This window comes from Astatotilapia calliptera, chromosome 14 (assembly GCF_900246225.1).
Source record: "Astatotilapia calliptera chromosome 14, fAstCal1.2, whole genome shotgun sequence".
NCBI classification, from domain to species: domain Eukaryota; kingdom Metazoa; phylum Chordata; class Actinopteri; order Cichliformes; family Cichlidae; genus Astatotilapia; species Astatotilapia calliptera.
The window spans coordinates 10,461,470-10,478,887 of NC_039315.1; positions in this window are offsets into that span (position 1 = coordinate 10,461,470).

The following is a 17,418-nucleotide window of genomic DNA, read 5'->3' on the forward strand; positions in this document are numbered from 1 at the left end:
TTTTGGGAGCCATTATAGGCGCATCCTATTTAAATTCAGTCCAACTGTCTTCGTCAGTATTCATTCTGTTTTTGATTAGGCAGGTAATTACCATTCCACGAAGACACTGTCACCAGCATCAACATTGCTACAGTCGGATGGTATTAAAGGACCTTTCATCAACGTTTTAACTCTACAGCAGTCATTAATGACAAGAAACCTGTATCTTAAAGGACGACCGCTCAGCCATTTCCAAAGAAAGATTTTTGCAAGTAGGATATTTGTAGCTGCTGTGAGCTTTCATTCCACCAGTGAATTATAATTACAGATTCACTACCATCTGGTCTCCATGCTTGTCACTGCCCATTCTTCAGCATTGCCAAAGCAGGCTCCAGTTTTCATCGATGCTGAATTGCTTTAACCTCATGTCTGTTGTCCCAATGGATGTGTCAGTACACCACACGCTCAGGCGCGCAAAACCAAAAGTGCATGGTAGGTTTAAGACACACAAGTGAGGTTAAGGTTTAGGTGGCAGAGATCCGCATCTAGAGGCCATAACTCACACAGATGAATGGTTGGAAATTTCTGCTGCTGATGAGACAAAATTCATTTTGGTGATGTATGAAGTGCTTTTTGGAGCGATATTATTTGAACATAAGTCAGCAAAACTGAAAGCAGCACGGGTTCGTTCATTTCTTTGTTCTCTACAGACAAGGTGAGAGCAGAGATCAGGTGATCATCGGTAATGCTCAGCTGCATTACAACAGTGATATACTGAAAGGAGGGGTTTCACATCTTTTGAAATTAAAGCAAAAAGAAAGAAAAACACATTTTTTCAGCTGCTGTGAAGTGCAGGTGAAGTTTAGCCTATAAAAAGCTGGACTTTGTCCGCATTTAAAAAATATTCCTACTGGTACGTCTGAATCCCAATTAAAATTGTTTAATTTGAAGAAAAACAAAACTCTTTACATGGAGTTATGTTCTACACCATTTCTTGGCCAAGAGCAGCAACTCCCTGAAGCCTCAATAAGGCTGTTTGAACAAACCTTAGCTTGATATTTTTCCATTTCCAGTCTGTCTGCTAAGCTTACCATTTGCTGGCTGCAGCTTTGTACTCAGCAGACAGATGTGAGTGTGAATCTATTTTCATTCAGGTCTCATATGTGCATGTCTTACTAAAAACTTTTACTCTGAGGACTTCATAGCAGTTTGAAATTAATTATACTGCATGCCACCACTTTGATAACTACAAAGATAGCATTACAGAGATAAAAATCACAGGAAGAGAGTTTAGAGTCATTATGCACATAAGTGCAAAGTCAATGTGGGAATCTGTTGCATCTTCATATACTTTCTTGCATGTGTAGTTTCACAGCTGCAGCTTCCCAGCTGACCATAAATCATCATCAACCTCCAATTGTCTCTGCACATATATTCATAAGCAATTCAGCAAATGAGCAGCATTTCCCAGGAAAGTGGTCACCCTGCAGAGAGCCTGACTGAACGTCATTTCTCACTGCTACGAGTGTAGTTAGAGAATAACAGAGGAAGGAAAAAAACACGCACTCAATCTGCGATGACTGGAAGCTGCTCTTTAAGACAATATATCCATCATTACCACTGGTTCAGCCTCAAGAAGACTGATGTATAATCTCACTGCGGCCTATCCACAAGTGAGCAGCGACTGCCTGCACGGCTTGGCTCTTCTGAGTTAAAACATATGCTACTGTAGGGAATTTGCTCTATGTGCCACAGCATGAGCCAACTCGCACTGTAGACACATATTTAGATAGAAACAGTGCTGTTGATGTCAGCTAAAGTATTATTGGTGGCAAAATATACGAGACTGCAAATCAGTGCACCCACACACCAGCCTTCCATTTCCATTACTACAACAGCAAACAGTGATCAATAATAATCAAATCAGGAAAATGCTTTAACTGTAAAAGGTGGTGATTAATTTTGAAGGTGGTTTTTCCCAATTGTTCCTTTTGCACTTTAGAGAACTTCTTGTAGAAGAATAAATATTTTGTCTAGAGGCAGTAATATTATTTTATGCTTAACCTTCTAACCTAAATGTTTGCTAAAAATTTTAACTCATGGTGTAATTAACACAATTCTAAAAGGCAGACTTCAACCATATAGGTGAAACCTCAGCTGAAAGAATAATACAATCAATTGGTTCCAGGCAGGCAGGCAGGCAGGCGGATGGATGGATGGATGGATGGATGGATAGATGGATAGATAGATAGATAGATAGATAGATCGATCCCAGGTAGTTGCACAATATGGTGCTTTATAAGGGTTAGTCGGTTTCCCTGATTTCTAATTGAGATTTAAAACATGTGAGGAGAGTAGCAGGTGACCACCCTTCAGTGAATATTTCATTGAAGATAAAAAAAACATAAAATCTTTTTTTATAGTTAACAGTGTTAGCTGACATATACCATTACCTTTAATTAAACATTGAAATAAATGTATTTTATTCTGATGTTACTGATTTTTGGGGCTTCTCTGTATTATTGTAGGTTCTTTACAGAACAATATAAAGACCTGTGAGGCAACTGAGGCAATGTTTGTTGTGAAAATATCTTAAATTCACTTCACTGCAAATAACACCAATTTCTGATGCAAATCCCCAGATGGGAAAATGAAACTCAGGGGAAGCAACCAGGTGTGAGGGTTGTAAACAGGTACAATAGACACTAGGGGGGGTGAAGAGAAAAAAATTCCAATCAACACCAAACCACTCTTCCATGACAGCATCCCCTGGGAGTTGGTCACTATTAAGCTCCCAAAGGACAGAAACTGACTGTAGACATGAAAACCTCCTATTAGGTGTTGTTTTTATGGCACGTTTTTGTTATATGTCTTTTCACTTGTATTATTATTGTATTATTTATGTTCAAGTGAATTACTTTGCTGCATTTTTGTCATTATTTTCTAACATGAATTTAAAATTGGAACAGTAAAGTGAAGTGGAAGTTCAGAAGGTGAAACATCATTTCCCATTAGGTTTGGCTGTGTTATAAAAGGCTCTTCTGGTGACAGATTTGCAATAATTCAAACAAGATTCAGCTGGAGTGTGATAACACATTATGGCAACGTCTTCCACAGTTTTTACATGTTCACCATGGGGTGCATACGTGTTCCAGGACAGACTGCACCAAATGACATAGTTATTTGTCATCCATAAAATAACAGAATGCACTAGCTTCACATTTCAACCTGTTATCGACAGGTGTGAACCTTGGCATTTGACTAGAATTTTAAATAGAGTTATGTGGGTGTTGATCATCACCCAGTGTAAAGTTTAACATGCCAAGAGCTTTGTGGGGGATAGAAAATATTCATTTTTTTGGATGAGCTTTAAAGGAGCTATTTCTTCTTTAAAAAAAAGAAGAAGAACGAGAAGAAGAGTGCAGGGCCATTTAATATGCGCACCCACTCTGTAAACACAGTTCAAGAGTTTCCTCTATAAACACCCAGTTCTATGTCAGTTAAAACAGGGGGGTTACAACAGAGCCAAGTTTTTTCCCAGGTTGGCATTGGTGTCAGTTCAATATTTAGAATCACATATATTTAAACTAGTTTCCTCTGATGTACAATGCGAAGATTCATGTCCCACAGGCTTTGTGTTGGATATTTCCTGTAATTTTATCATTTGCTATGTTATTCAGAGCATTTATATGAGATACACACGTACCATTCAACTGCAGTTCATTCTGCTGCAGGATAAAACTAAATATTATGGATCCCAATGTGCTCGAATTAATCATGAATAAAAGCAGGAGTTCACTGGATGGCTTTGCAGAAATTAATAATCAATATTCAAGCCAAACCTTTTGTTGCGAGCAAAATGTGGCACTCATGAATGTCAATAAAAGGCAGACATGATAAAAACACTAATTTGTTTATCTCTCAGTGGTGCACTGCAATAAAAAGGCCTTTCATAATAATTCATGAGGGGTTCTGTCTAATCCATTTTGAGCAAAATACCATATGCCTATGTGTGCACACATTTGGAGGGCAGGAAGGCCTGCGTTTCTGTGTCAGACTCGATGGATTTGAGTCAATTTCTTCTCTGCTCACGGCTCAAGGTCACGGTTCTCTGTGACTCTGCACGGCCTCGCGATTCTTGCTGCACGCTGTGTTCTCACTGAAGGCCGTGCTGTCTCAGCTTTCTGTCCCACAATCTGCAAATGCTGCCCTTGCTCTCCTGACCTCCCAGAGCTCAACCTGTCAACCCACACACCCTCATAACCCGTGCACCGTGGAGGGAGCTGAGATGGAGAAGATAAAAAAAAAAAATGGAAGAAAAGCAGAGAAAGATTCCGAAAAAAGAGACAGAGGCAGGGAATGGGCTGTGGAGCAAAAGACAGAAAACAATTTGGAGCGGTAAGAATAGAAAAAGCCAAAGTGCTCAAGATCAAAAGGCCTCTTCCTCTAATTTGCACCATATTCATCACCTCAGAGGGCAGACACTCTCATATCGCTTTCCATTCACTTCCTCACCCTTGGCTGCAGGTCAGAGAAAAAGGCAATTTCCCCCCAGCCTGTGTACAAGCTTCTCCATTCCTCATGGATAAACTCGACTTTTGAAATGCGTAATAGTGAGGGCATTCATCACCAAGCCAGGTCTCCCTCGTCCTCCACCTCCTCCTCCTCCTTCTCCTCTGCAGGAAAAGCTGGAAGAAGCAGACATGTCTGATTAATAACTTTCTCCTTGTGCAGATAAAGACTGCTCGGCAGGGCCGCTGTCAGTCAAGAGGGGCAGTGTTGGGCATACTGCCCACCTAATTCGCTTACTGAGCACTGGGCAGCATGCCCGCCTACTGAAGACGCAGAGCAGGCTGTCCCAGGCTGTCAGACTTTTATCTGGAAGATCCACCATGCTGGGCCTGCCAATGAAGACACCAGGAGTCTGTTGCAAATCCACTCTGAACACTCCCACACATCTTCAGCTGGGAAAGAGAAGAAATTAGGGCAAATAAAAGTCAACAGAGCCAGGCAATACAGGCCTGGGTTTTCAAACCAGATGTCTGTGCATAAGGACACAGTAACATTTATGAAGGAAAATTGCCAAAAGGTGAGCGCTGTTTCACTTTATTTTCCTGTTAATAAAAGAAAATATGTTGTTAAAATTACTCAGTAGGATTCCTGTCAAAGTGGCAAAAAAAAGCAAAACATAGACATGTATGTGTGAACATGCATGCAGCCATTCTTCTCCCCTATTGCATCAAATTTCCATCTCTTGCTCACATGCCGTACTCCTCCCTTAAACATCACTTCCACTTCAGAGAGGCAGAAGAGTGAGAGAGAGCTGGAAGTAGATGGATGATGATTATTCAGACACACTCTCTTCTCTTTCACCTCTCACCATTGATCCCATCCCATCAGAGAGGCTATAAATATTAATAAGTAGGCTTTGTTTTAGCAACCTGTGTGAAGATCAGAGCACAGAACAATGGAAGTATCTGGACATGTTTTTTTCGTTTTTTTCAGACAGGCAGTCAACCTGCAGAGAGTCCATGGGGGAGGGGAGCCTGAGGGGAGCCCAGCCCAGCGCCTCAGGCTCAGTGTGTTCATGTCAAGGTCGGCTCAAGGGGAGCTGATAATGTGGAAGACCGGAATCCTCTTTAAAATTAGCCTTTACACAGGCTGATCCAAACATGCCAACAAAACACGTGTAATAGATACAAAACATTTATGGACAGTAGTTTTGTCAGATTTGTAAGTATTTTTCAGAAAACTACAAAAGCATTTCTAACACTGACAAAGAGGTTTTATTTTTTCCTGCACAGGAGAAAAGCCAAAGACAGAAAGACAGAAAAATTACCTGCTTTGGATTTAGACTCTTTTTTTTCTGTTTAACATTTTATTATTTGTTTTGGGGGGGGGGGGGGGTTTGGGGGGGGGGGGGGGTTGGCTTCTTGTTTTTGTAATCAAATACAAAATATATTTGGGTTTATCAAAGGTTCAGAAAACAGAAACATTTCCAGAATTTCTTTAAAAAGATAACACAACTTGTAGCATTTGCAACAATCTTTAGTTTAATCTTCAGTATGTAAAAGTCCCCCGACTCCCACCCACTAAACCAGCGGCCCCCAAGCCCCGGGCCACGGACCGGTACTGGTCCGTGAGTTGTTTGGTACCAGGCCGTGAGAGTTGAGGCTGGGATGTGAAATCTATAGTTTTCAGGTTTTTTATCGTTAACTCGGTTTCCCTGGGTCTTTTCCCGTGTTGTAGTTGTGTGTCTTATTTTGAAAGAAATATTTATGTCTTACCATAGCGACCAGAGAGCATTAAGGCTTCAGAGAGGAGGATGTTGCTCTCATCGTTGTTGGACAAAGTCACTGTAACCTCACCCAGTTTTTTTTTACTCTGCATTTTGACGCGTCAGCACAAGCATCAGCATCGAGATCCTGACTTTGAATCCATCGGACAGCTGGTAGGGCCTTTCTGTGAGGAGTTTGCATGTTCTCCCCATGCGTACGCAGCTCCTCTCTGGGTGCTCTGGTTTGCTAAGTTAACTGGTTATTCTAAATTGGCCATAGGTGTAAATGTGAGTGTGAAATGTTGTCTGTCTCTCTGTGTTGGCCCTGCAATACACTGGCCACCTGTCCAGGGTATACACTGCCTCTTTCCCTATGACAGCTAGGACCCTGAATTGGATAAGTGCAAAAAAATCAATGGCTGGATGAATGTTAGCATTTTAAGCCAGAAGTTACCTTATATGGATAAAAAGGTAGAGTGCTATGGATACAACATGCAGACCCGTATATTGGCTAATTAATGCCAAATCACATTTTAATGAAGCAATATGATTTGTTTCAGCACAAACTCCTATACCACACAGCAGGCTATAATATTAGTCATGCACCCCATTAAGCAGTGGATGATCAGTGTTGGGGAGTAACGGAATACATGTACCGCCGTTACGTATTTAAAACACAAAATATGAGTAACTGTTTTCCGTTACAGTTACCGTTTAAAAGGGTGGTATTCAGAATACAGTTACTTTGCTAAAATAAAGCGATTACACGGCGGTCTTTTCTAGTTTCATATGTTAGGCTATGCCCTCTCTATTTTTGGTAATTCCACGCCGGTGGAAACCCAAACAAAACACGCATTAAGAGGCTCAAATGCCCGCGTCTCAATCTCGTGTCTCATAATGATGTGAAGAAATATTTTTTTAAATGATTTAATATAAAGGCAATAGAAGAGTGTTACAGGCATTGCTCTAAAAAATGTAGCCTCACGGGCAGCGTAGTCCGTGCTGCAGGGAGAATGCACTGCCATACCCGTTATGTGTCTGTGAGCAAGGGAGGGAGAAAAAGGAGAGTGGAAAAGTACGACTTGTCATCGAGCAGAAACAGGAGCTGGAAGCATGTAAATATAATAATAACCACTGCAGCCAAGAAGAGTGCCTGACGAGCCCAGTTGTAAGTAAGCTATTAAGACTCGACTGTACGCTGTGTTCGTGTTTTCCTCCGAAACAATAAATTCCGCTGGAGCAGCCTTTAAATGCCTCTCTCTGTCTCTCGCTAGCAAAGTTCACCCAGACAACAAAGTAAAACTAGTTTTCGGCTACGAGCCCGTATTAGCCAGAGGTCCCTTTACTATGGTTCGGAGCCGCAGACCTGTTTTATATATGTGGAATAGTTTTCTATATGAGATGACTGCAAAAAGTGCAGCCTTATAATGTCCACCCTACTGTTACTCATTTTATATTAAGATTTAAAAATCTAGTTGCTATTGGTATGGCGAGTAGCCTTCAGTAATAGTAATAAATCACACAGCAATAGTACATTCATGTAGTTGTAAAAAAGCATGATCATATATTAAGTAATCCAAAGTATTCAGAATACGTTGCTCTCATTGAGTAACGTAACGGAATACGTTACAGAATACATTTTGGGGCATGTATTCTGTAATCTGTAGTGGAATACATTTTAAAAGTGACCTTCCCAACACTGTGGATGAGGTCTATCAGACTCCAGCTCCTTATGTACGGACACCTGTCAGTTACCCTCACTCAATTATCCAGGCGGATGATCTATAAAAAAATTGTACATTCATAAAGGCAAAAGCCAGGACTCACTCACTGAAAACCTAAGAAAAAGGAAAGGCATCGGAAAAGTTGTAGATTGCCATGGAAACCCGATCTAATTTCAGATAAACTAATTAATGTCCAATTTTTTTTAAAAATGTCAATTAAATTAAGGACATCCACTCAAAGATATAAATTAAAGATTTATATACATTACATCTAACTTGATGTACTGCATTGCATTGTGAGATATTTATGAAGCTATAGTGTTGAGTCCTTACATAATCTTGTATTTTCTCAGACATTTTTAACACTTTTCTTTTGTGGTTTTAAAAAAAATACACTGAATGATGCCTTGCAGTGCTGGAAGGCAGATTTTATTCCTGTTTACCAGCGTCAGACTGCTTATGCTGTTTAACAGCTACTAAAAGAGTTTAGCAGCATTGTCACTTCACTGATTCATTTATTTATCTGGAACATTTAACTCAGTGGGTGTTTTTTATTATGTGATTTCTGCATTCATATGAGTCCATTTTATTTTCCTTCCTAATAGCGACCCAGATAAACACCACTAATAATAATAAAAATATGTCAACAAATATATTTCATTGTGAATAAATCAGAAGTGAAACATTATTTCTAGCTGTAAGTGAAAAGATAAGATTTTATTTGGAATGGGTGAAGTGACCCTTTAAACCAATTAAAGAGAAAACATAAAGAGGTTAAATATAAGCCTAGTTGGGTCTGACGCTCCCTCCTCCATGGCATCATTTAGTGTCTTAAAACAGTATGTGTTTGTGTTTTATGTGACCTCCATTTTCTCATCCTGACCTCGCTAAGCTTGCAAGCGAGTGAGGTCAGGGTGCCCCTCCACTTGGTTAAACGTTTTAATGTTGTACCTGACATCTTTGTGTTTACAAACTAGAGTCATCCCTCTCACGGGGAAGACAGTGATGGAGGACCTAGGGTTAGGGAAAAAAATCCTAAAAATGAAGCCGAGACAGTGGCTTTACCCAGAACAAAGAGAGGGGGAGAAAGGAGGAGGCAGACTAGATCCCTCTGGTTAATGGGAGTGCATGATTTACAGCAGATGTTGGCCAACTCCTGTTCAATCTAGAAACAATACGTGTGACATGGGGTTCATTTCTAGATGGGAAACGAATCGATGACACAGAATGGCGTGGACTTTATGACAACCTGGGTTGGCCAGGCTGTGGGGGTGTGACAGATGCAAGTCATCCAAAACGATTCACAGCACGCATGTGACACCTGGAAGAAAAGTGAAGCAGAAGGCTGCGTTCGATACAGCCACAATCTGTCTCTCATGGATTACCATTAGACTGAAGTATAGGAATTCACAACCTGGAATTCCCGTTTTTTGTTTGTTTTTTCTTCTTTAACCACACTAAAAAATGGAAAGATTTCCTGGAAAAATTAAATATAATCCACTGAGTGTTTAAAAAAATGCATAGGGTCATTTAGAATAGGAGTGTCCAGTTAACACGAAAACATAACCAGACAGCAATGCCAAAAATCAAACATCATATTTTGCGTTTGCTAACATAATTTGAGATACACAGAAGAATAAAAGAAATCAGGAGGGGAAACAGCACTTTATATCAACACATGTATACAGTTTTGGTTTACGTTGCACAAGCTCAAATACGATATACCATTCATAGCCAATGACTGTAGGTGTGGTGAATGGCCATGGATAATTAATGGATCTTGATCATCCTGCACCACTTTTTGGATAAGCAGCTGAAAAGTTCTTTAACAAATTGTTTAGTTCTGCTTCCATAAGCACAGACATAGAGAGTCTTTTCCACTTCATATCATAATTGCTGCATTAATTTTAGATTCCTCATTGATTTATTGAATTACTTGTTCATGTTTATGACTGCTGTAACACAGGGATTTCCCAGCAGTCGGAATCATCCAAATCAGAATACTTTAATAATCCCTGAGGAAATTATGTATGTATGAATACTTCTGCTGCTGCTGATTTCTTGCTGTTTTTTATGCTTCCAGCTGATGACAGGCATGACTAGAGGTATTGTGTGTTCAGGACATAACTTGGCACAAATGTTCACTTTGGCCCAAGAATGAGCTGAATGAATGAAATAAATATGACAAAAGATTAGATTTTAGGAATAAAGGTGCAAATTAGAAAAGGTTCACATTATTATTATTATTTTTTGATACAACAGAATAACTATATAGCTTTGACATTAAACCATCAGATCCTCTGTGACTTGAATGTGAAGTAAAACTGAAGGCGAGTTAATCTCTTTAAATGGGGTTGTGTGTTTTTGTGCAGCAGTGTCTTCTGGGGAGTTTTATTCTGTGTTTCAAAGCTGCTTATCAGTTGCAACAGCTGACGAAAGATTGCATTAGTCCTAATTCTCAGCCTTTTCTTAGGTGGAATCAATTTCAATTCGAAGGCTCCCCAGTAAATGCTGCTTTAAAACCTTCTTCTTCTTTTTAAAGTCTATTCACCGGTTGCTAGGGAACCCAATGAAGGTCAAAAATCTGATTTTGTAGGGATCACAAAAGTCTAAACCATCACTGGAATAAATTCATAATTGTAGAGACCCTTCTTTTACTTATGCAAGCTTTTAAATCACAAAGAGAGTGGTTGACCTGAAAGTTAGAAAAGGGAAAAGAAAAAGGAGTCCTGTGGTTTGATGAATTCAGCCTCTTATATTGAACAAAGTTTGTTTTAATGTATTAAATCATCGGTATGCCTCATATAATGAAAGACGATGAATTCACATCTTAGAAATCAAATGCACTGCTGTGATTTTATACTATATTAAAAAAAACAAAAAACAAAGATGTGCAACACAATAGCAGAAGGAGGAAATAATCAAGGCTCATTAGAGCCTGCGATGTTTTAAGAGAGGAGGAAACTGAAGGCTTAAATCAAAAGATGAAATTAAAAACAGTGGGGCGTTCTGTTGACGGTGAACCTGCCCAATTGCTTGAGAAGTTTTGTGGCATGTACCCTGCAGGGCAGCGACATCTTGGCAACAAAAGTTTGATTTTAGAGGAGCACAGGTCTCGGGGAATCACCAGCCAGCAGACAAAGAAAGAAATCAGGAGCGCCATGTTGTCGTCTATTGTTCAAGTGACAACAGGAGCCCAGGCCAAAAGGAGACTGGCTATGCAGCGGGGTATCTTGACCGGTCTGACAGTATGAGTGTTATTCCTCTGCTATCTCTTAATGCCTTATTGAGAGAACCAGCAAGGTGTTTGCATGCATTTCATTTGTTGCGAGTCGCTTGAGAGTCTCCAGTCTGACCTGCGAGCAGGTTTCTCTGCAGCCAGCTTTGCGATGTTGTCGCCTGCCTGCGACAGTGCAGAGCCAAACGTTGGCCGTGTCACGCTCCGATAGCTCAATTTAAATGGAAATTGGATGAACTGCTTGGAAGTGATCCAGCCATCCAGAACAATTAACCCATATTACCGGCAGGCCTTGAAGGAGTAATTTGACTTTGAATGAGAATGGTGAGGATGGCCTGTGGTTTTTAACACAACTGCAAACAAAATAGCCCACAGAAAAGATGACGTGACGCCGCAATACATTGTTCAAGCTTCATTTTCACTCCTCACTCCTGAGAGTTCACATCCTTAGCTGCTGAAGCCACTAAGACTGTGTTGTATTAAAGCTGCAATTAAATATTATTCAGCACTAGAAGCTCACCAGCTAACAGAGCTCTCAATGACTAGAATAGAATAGAATAGAATAGAATAGAATAGAATAGAATAGAATAGAGTCAAATGGTGGACACCAGAGGTGAAGGGAGCCACCAGGCTGAAGAAGGAGTCCTATCGGGCTTGGTTAGCCTGTGGGACTCCGGAGGCAGCCAAGCGGAATGCGGCTCGGGCAGTGGCTGAAGCAAAAACTCGGGTGTGGGAGGAGTTCGGAGAGGCCATGGAAAAAGACTTTCGGACTGTCTCGAAGAGATTCTGGCAAACCGTCAGACGTCTCAGGAGGGGAAAGCGGTGCTCTACCTGCACTGTGTATAGTGCTGGCAGAGCGCTGCTGACGTCGACTGAGAAAATTGTCAGGCGGTGGAAGGAATACTTCGAGGACCTCCTTAATCCCACTGACACGTCTTCCGAGGAGGAAGCAGAGTCTGGGGATGAGGGGAATGGCCCGCCAATTTCCGGGGGCGAGGTCACTGAGGCAGTTAAACAACTCCTTGGTGGCAGAGCCCCTGGTGTTGATGAGGTCCGCCCCGAGTTCCTGAAGGCTCTGGACGTTGTAGGGCTGTCCTGGTTGACACGCCTCTGCAATGTTGCGTGGAGATCAGGGGCAGTACCTGTGGACTGGCAGACCGGGGTGGTGGTCCCCATCTTTAAGAAAGGGGACCGGAGGGTGTGTTCCAACTACAGGGGGATCACACTCCTCAGCCTCCCTGGGAAAGTCTATGCCAGGGTGCTGGAAAGGAGAGTTCGTCCGTTAGTCGAACCTCGGATACAGGAGGAACAATGCGGTTTTCGTCCTGGTCGCGGAACACTGGACCAGCTCTTTATCCTCTCCAGGATACTTGAGGGTGCATGGGAGTTTGCCCAACCAGTCTACATGTGTTTTGTGGACTTGGAGAAGGCATTCGACCGTGTCCCTCGGGGTGTCCTGTGGGAGGTGTTGCGGGAATATGGGGTGTCTGGCCCATTGCTACGGGCCATTCGATCCCTATACAACCGTTGCAAGAGCTTGGTTCGCATTGCTGGCAATAAGTCGGACTCGTTCCTGGTGGGTGATGGGCTCCGCCAGGGCTGCCCTTTGTCTCCGGTTCTGTTCATAATTTTTATGGACAGGATTTCTAGGCGCAGCCAAGTGGCGGAGGGCTTTCGCTTTGGTGGCCTCAGAATCTCATCTCTGATTTTTGCAGATGATGTGGTTCTGTTGGCTTCATCGGGTGAGGGCCTCCAGCTCGCACTGGAACGGTTCGCAGCCGAGTGTGAAGCAGCGGGAATGAGGATCAGCACCTCCAAATCTGAGGCCATGGTTCTCAGCCGGAAAAGGGTGGAGTGCCCACTCCGGGTCGGGGATGAGTTCCTGCCCCAAGTGGAGGAGTTCAAGTATCTCGGGGTCTTGTTCGCGAGTGATGGGAGAAGGGAGCCGGAGATTGACAGACGGATTGGGGCTGCAGCTGCAGTAATGCGGACGCTGCACCGGTCCGTCGTGATGAAGAGGGAGCTGAGTGTAAAAGCGAAGCTCTCAATTTACCGGTCGATCTACGTCCCTACCCTCACCTATGGCCACGAGCTGTGGGTAGTGACCGAAAGAACGAGATCGCGGATACAAGCGGCAGAAATGAGCTTCCTCCGAAGGGTGGCTGGCCTCTCCCTTAGAGATAGGGTGAGAAGTTCGGCCATCCGGGAGGGGCTCAGAGTAGAGCAGCTGCTGCTCCACATCGAAAGGAGCCAGCTGAGGTGGTTCGGGCATCTGACAAGGATGCCCCCTGGGCGCCTCCTGGGTGAGGTGTTCCAGGCATGTCCCACCGGGAGGAGGCAGACCCAGGACACGCTGGAGAGATTATATCTCTCGGCTGGCCTGGGAACGCCTTGGTATTCCCCCGGATAAGCTGGAGGAGGTGGCTGGGGAGAGGGAGGTCTGGGCCTCTTTGCTTAGGCTGCTGCCCCCGCGACCCGGCCCCGGACAAAGCGGATGAAGATGGATAGATAGAATAGAATAGAATAGAATTCAACTTTATTGCCATTGCACATACACAGGTACAGGGCAACGAAATCCAGTTTGCATCTATCCAGAAGTGCTTTAGTGATATAGATATATTACAATATATATTAACAATAATATAGATATGTAAGTATATTACAGAAATGGGTCTATTATGGTATGTTATAATGTACACGGTATGAAGTATGTTGTGAATATTCTATAACTATAAGTATGTACAGGCTGCAGTGAGTACAGACCTTCTCTATACTAGATGTATTAGTTGATCTCCTCTATATACTAAAAAATGTAAGTAGCTGGACACTATAGCCTTTAGAAAAAGATGGATGCTTTTAATTGAGAGTATTTTGTTCTATGATGAAATAAAAATTGAGTGTTATTAAATTATTGTTGGCCCTTTCAAAGAATCAACTAAGATTTATATAGCTTGCTACAGTATGTGTAAGAATTACATGCGCATCTACCTTTAAAAAGTCAAGCAATCAGAAAATCAGTAAATATATTTAAAGAAGGAACATCCAATCAGTACTTTTAGATGCATAGATTAAGAGAGAAGGTTAATACATGGAGGCTAGAGACCGTAATACTACCTCGTCTAGGTGAGAGACTTTAGCAATTGCAGAAGTGTCACCCTTACTTTATTGGGGTGGCAACAGATAACTAAGAGGTTGCCATCTTACAACCCGGCCAAATAAAACTCAAACTGTCTGTGAGACGAGATACCACTAGGAGCGAGCAAGAAAAGATGATTTTTATGGTCTGAGTGGACCCGACCTTTCAACTCTACTAGGAGGAGAAAATAGAGTTGCTCTTAGAAGAAGAAAAAATCTTTCTGCACAAATAATGCTGTACATAAAAACTAAAGCACATCTCCTGCTTTATCCCTTTTATATCCTCATCTTGCCACACGTGGAAAGAAAACATTCATTTTCAATCTGCTAAATTTGGGCCTGCATGACCTTTTCCTTTTTCATTACATTGCATATTTATAAAGCGTGGTCAGGTTGCTTCCAGATTACAAAAAAAAACAAAACAAAAAAAACATTGAAATGTGAGCACGACCATCTGCAGACTGGAAACTAATGTAACATTAGCAACATGTCATTTGTGTAGTCTGACTTTCAGACCATTTGGCATTGAATGGATAATAGCTGTCACGCTAACGCTGTAATTAAAACCAGTGTGGTGAAATTCTCTGATTTAAGAGTAAACGCACAGCCACAGTAAACAGAAGACTTGGCTGGGGGAATAATTATCACACAAAGCACATCTCTGTTTTATAGACAAGTATTTAAAAGTAGAGAGTTACTATGCCCCCCAGTGGTGCTCACTAAAAGAAGTTGGGGCGGGAAGCAAAGGGAGGAGAAAGAATGGTTAAAGCAGCTGAAATCATGGTACTTTGTATGCAGGGGACTGAAGCGTGCTGGACTTTTGAGTCAGTCAGGTAATGGGTGAAATTGTGTCTGCTGCACAGCTTATAAATCGCAGTGCTGGCAGTATTTATCTATGTCTCAGACAATCCTGCTGGGAGATGGGAACGGTGAAATGAGAATCAACAGCCTACTTCTCCTCCCCTCAGCTCCCATCAGGTCATTTCACCCCCACAACCCTCTTCTTGAAAGCAACGTGTGAAGAGAAACTGATAAATATAAAGCAAGCTGGGAGCCGCCTGCATCTGCCCTCTGCCTTTTCGCCACAATTCTTCAGGTCATTTTAATGTATTTTGTCCACTTCTGCAGGGAACCTGACAAAACCGCCTCGCTTACCTAAAATTCCTTGTAAAGTATTAGCTATGATGAAGTATTTATCCCTGTCTACCACTGCCATCATGTCTGGCCTAATGTTGCATTTTCCCTCAAACTTTGCATATTTCATCTCCCAAATCAGAGGGTTTTGCACTTAGACGATACCCACTCTGCTTTGTAATAAAACACGCATCTGGGCTATTTCTAGCTTCCCATCCAAAACAATTGCCCCTTGGCTTTGTCTCTAATAGTCACACACAGTTAGAGAAAGATGCAATGAAAGGGACAGACGTGGGCATGAGAAAAAGGGTGGAGGCAGAGGAGAGGACAGGAACACGGGGAGGCAACAATAACACGCAATTTCAGGCCTATTTGTAATTCCTCTCTCATCTCGGTCCCAAGTGACGAGCAGTGAAGCCGCCCAGGATTCCAATCATTCCTGTTGTCAGATTGGTACCCCAAGTGAGACTGAGTTGATTGCTTGAACAAATTTGCAAACTAACAATGCAATTTGATGTCTTTGGAGGGTTTTAGGCATCAGATTTGTGGCATCAGTGGAGAGAGTCGCGGGAGACCACGCTGGAAAGTTGTTGCCTTCTCAGAGAAAATTGTCGGCAACTAAATTTATCTCACTGTTCATGATTACACCCATAAGGCACCGAGCTGTTTGATATCTGTGTTTGTGTGGTCTGTGTGGGTTTTTCTGGTGCTAAAGGAAGTTTTTTGAGAAATATCCACGTTTGCTTTATTAAGACAGGAAGACCGGATGAATACGATGCTTTAACTCTCTTCTTTTGTACAGTGAACACAAAGCTGAGCGGAGTCAGCAGCAGCAGCAGCAAGCTTGGCTGTATCAAAGGGGAGCAAAACTCACCTGCCTGCACCTTTAATGTTTCATTTATACTTGTGTGTTAAAACTTGACTGTGGCAGTTATGTGTTCAGCTTCTGTGCACCTCCTCACAAATGTAATACTTGTGTGAAGGCTGAAAAATGTTTCTTATCTTCTCTTTAATACAAAACTTGAAAAGCCATTTGCACTGCAAACTTTCTGCAGAGTGCAACCCCTGCAGTGAATGGAAGAACGGAAATGTGCCAGCTGCAAGTTTTGTATTCGGTAAAGCGATAAGGGAGGCCATCCAATTGGATCTTTATAGTACGCATGAGATCGGTTCAAAAACTAAAGAGATGACATTTCAACATAATGTTTGCTTTTGTAATTTAGTGTTTTATGTATCAAAGCACGTATTATTTGGTGAGATTTATGGGGTGGAAGCTTTGGTTTGTGAGTCGTTTTGGCCTCTTTTAGCCCTCTCAGTTCTTGGAAACCAGATGTCAAGAGCAAAGGCTAGTATGTCATGCTTTATCATCTATTTAACTCTAAATGAAGCCATCATTTAGCAAATTAATATCATGCTGTTAACTAAGACTCGGGACTAGCTATTGAGACCACAAACACATAAGGAAATTAGTTATTGAGGGCATAAATCAAGTGAACAGCAGAGTAATTTTTTCATAGACATCTGGACTCTGGACCTCTTTTATTCCAGAGAAGTTGCCCCCTGCTGGTCAGTAGAGAAAATGCAGGTTTAACACACTTCCACAATGGCTGTGTGATCATAGGCATTTTTCAAAAATTAAAAAAAGGACCACACTAGTTCCTCCCGCTCATTTCGGGTCCTTATCCTAAGCTCAACCAATCAGCTTCTCACTGTAGCTTCAAACAGTATTTATGAGAAATCTGATATAAGATCAATATTGATTTTCTCATTTAATTCTTATTAAGGAAGCAAATAATCGGGAAATGAGGAAGCATTCAAACCATTGTGTCCTCTAACACATCAGGGATGTTTCATCCTTATGTATAATGAGACATGTCATTTTCCACTATCTTCGATCAATGGACGTCACAGCCTGAGGAACCCCAATCATA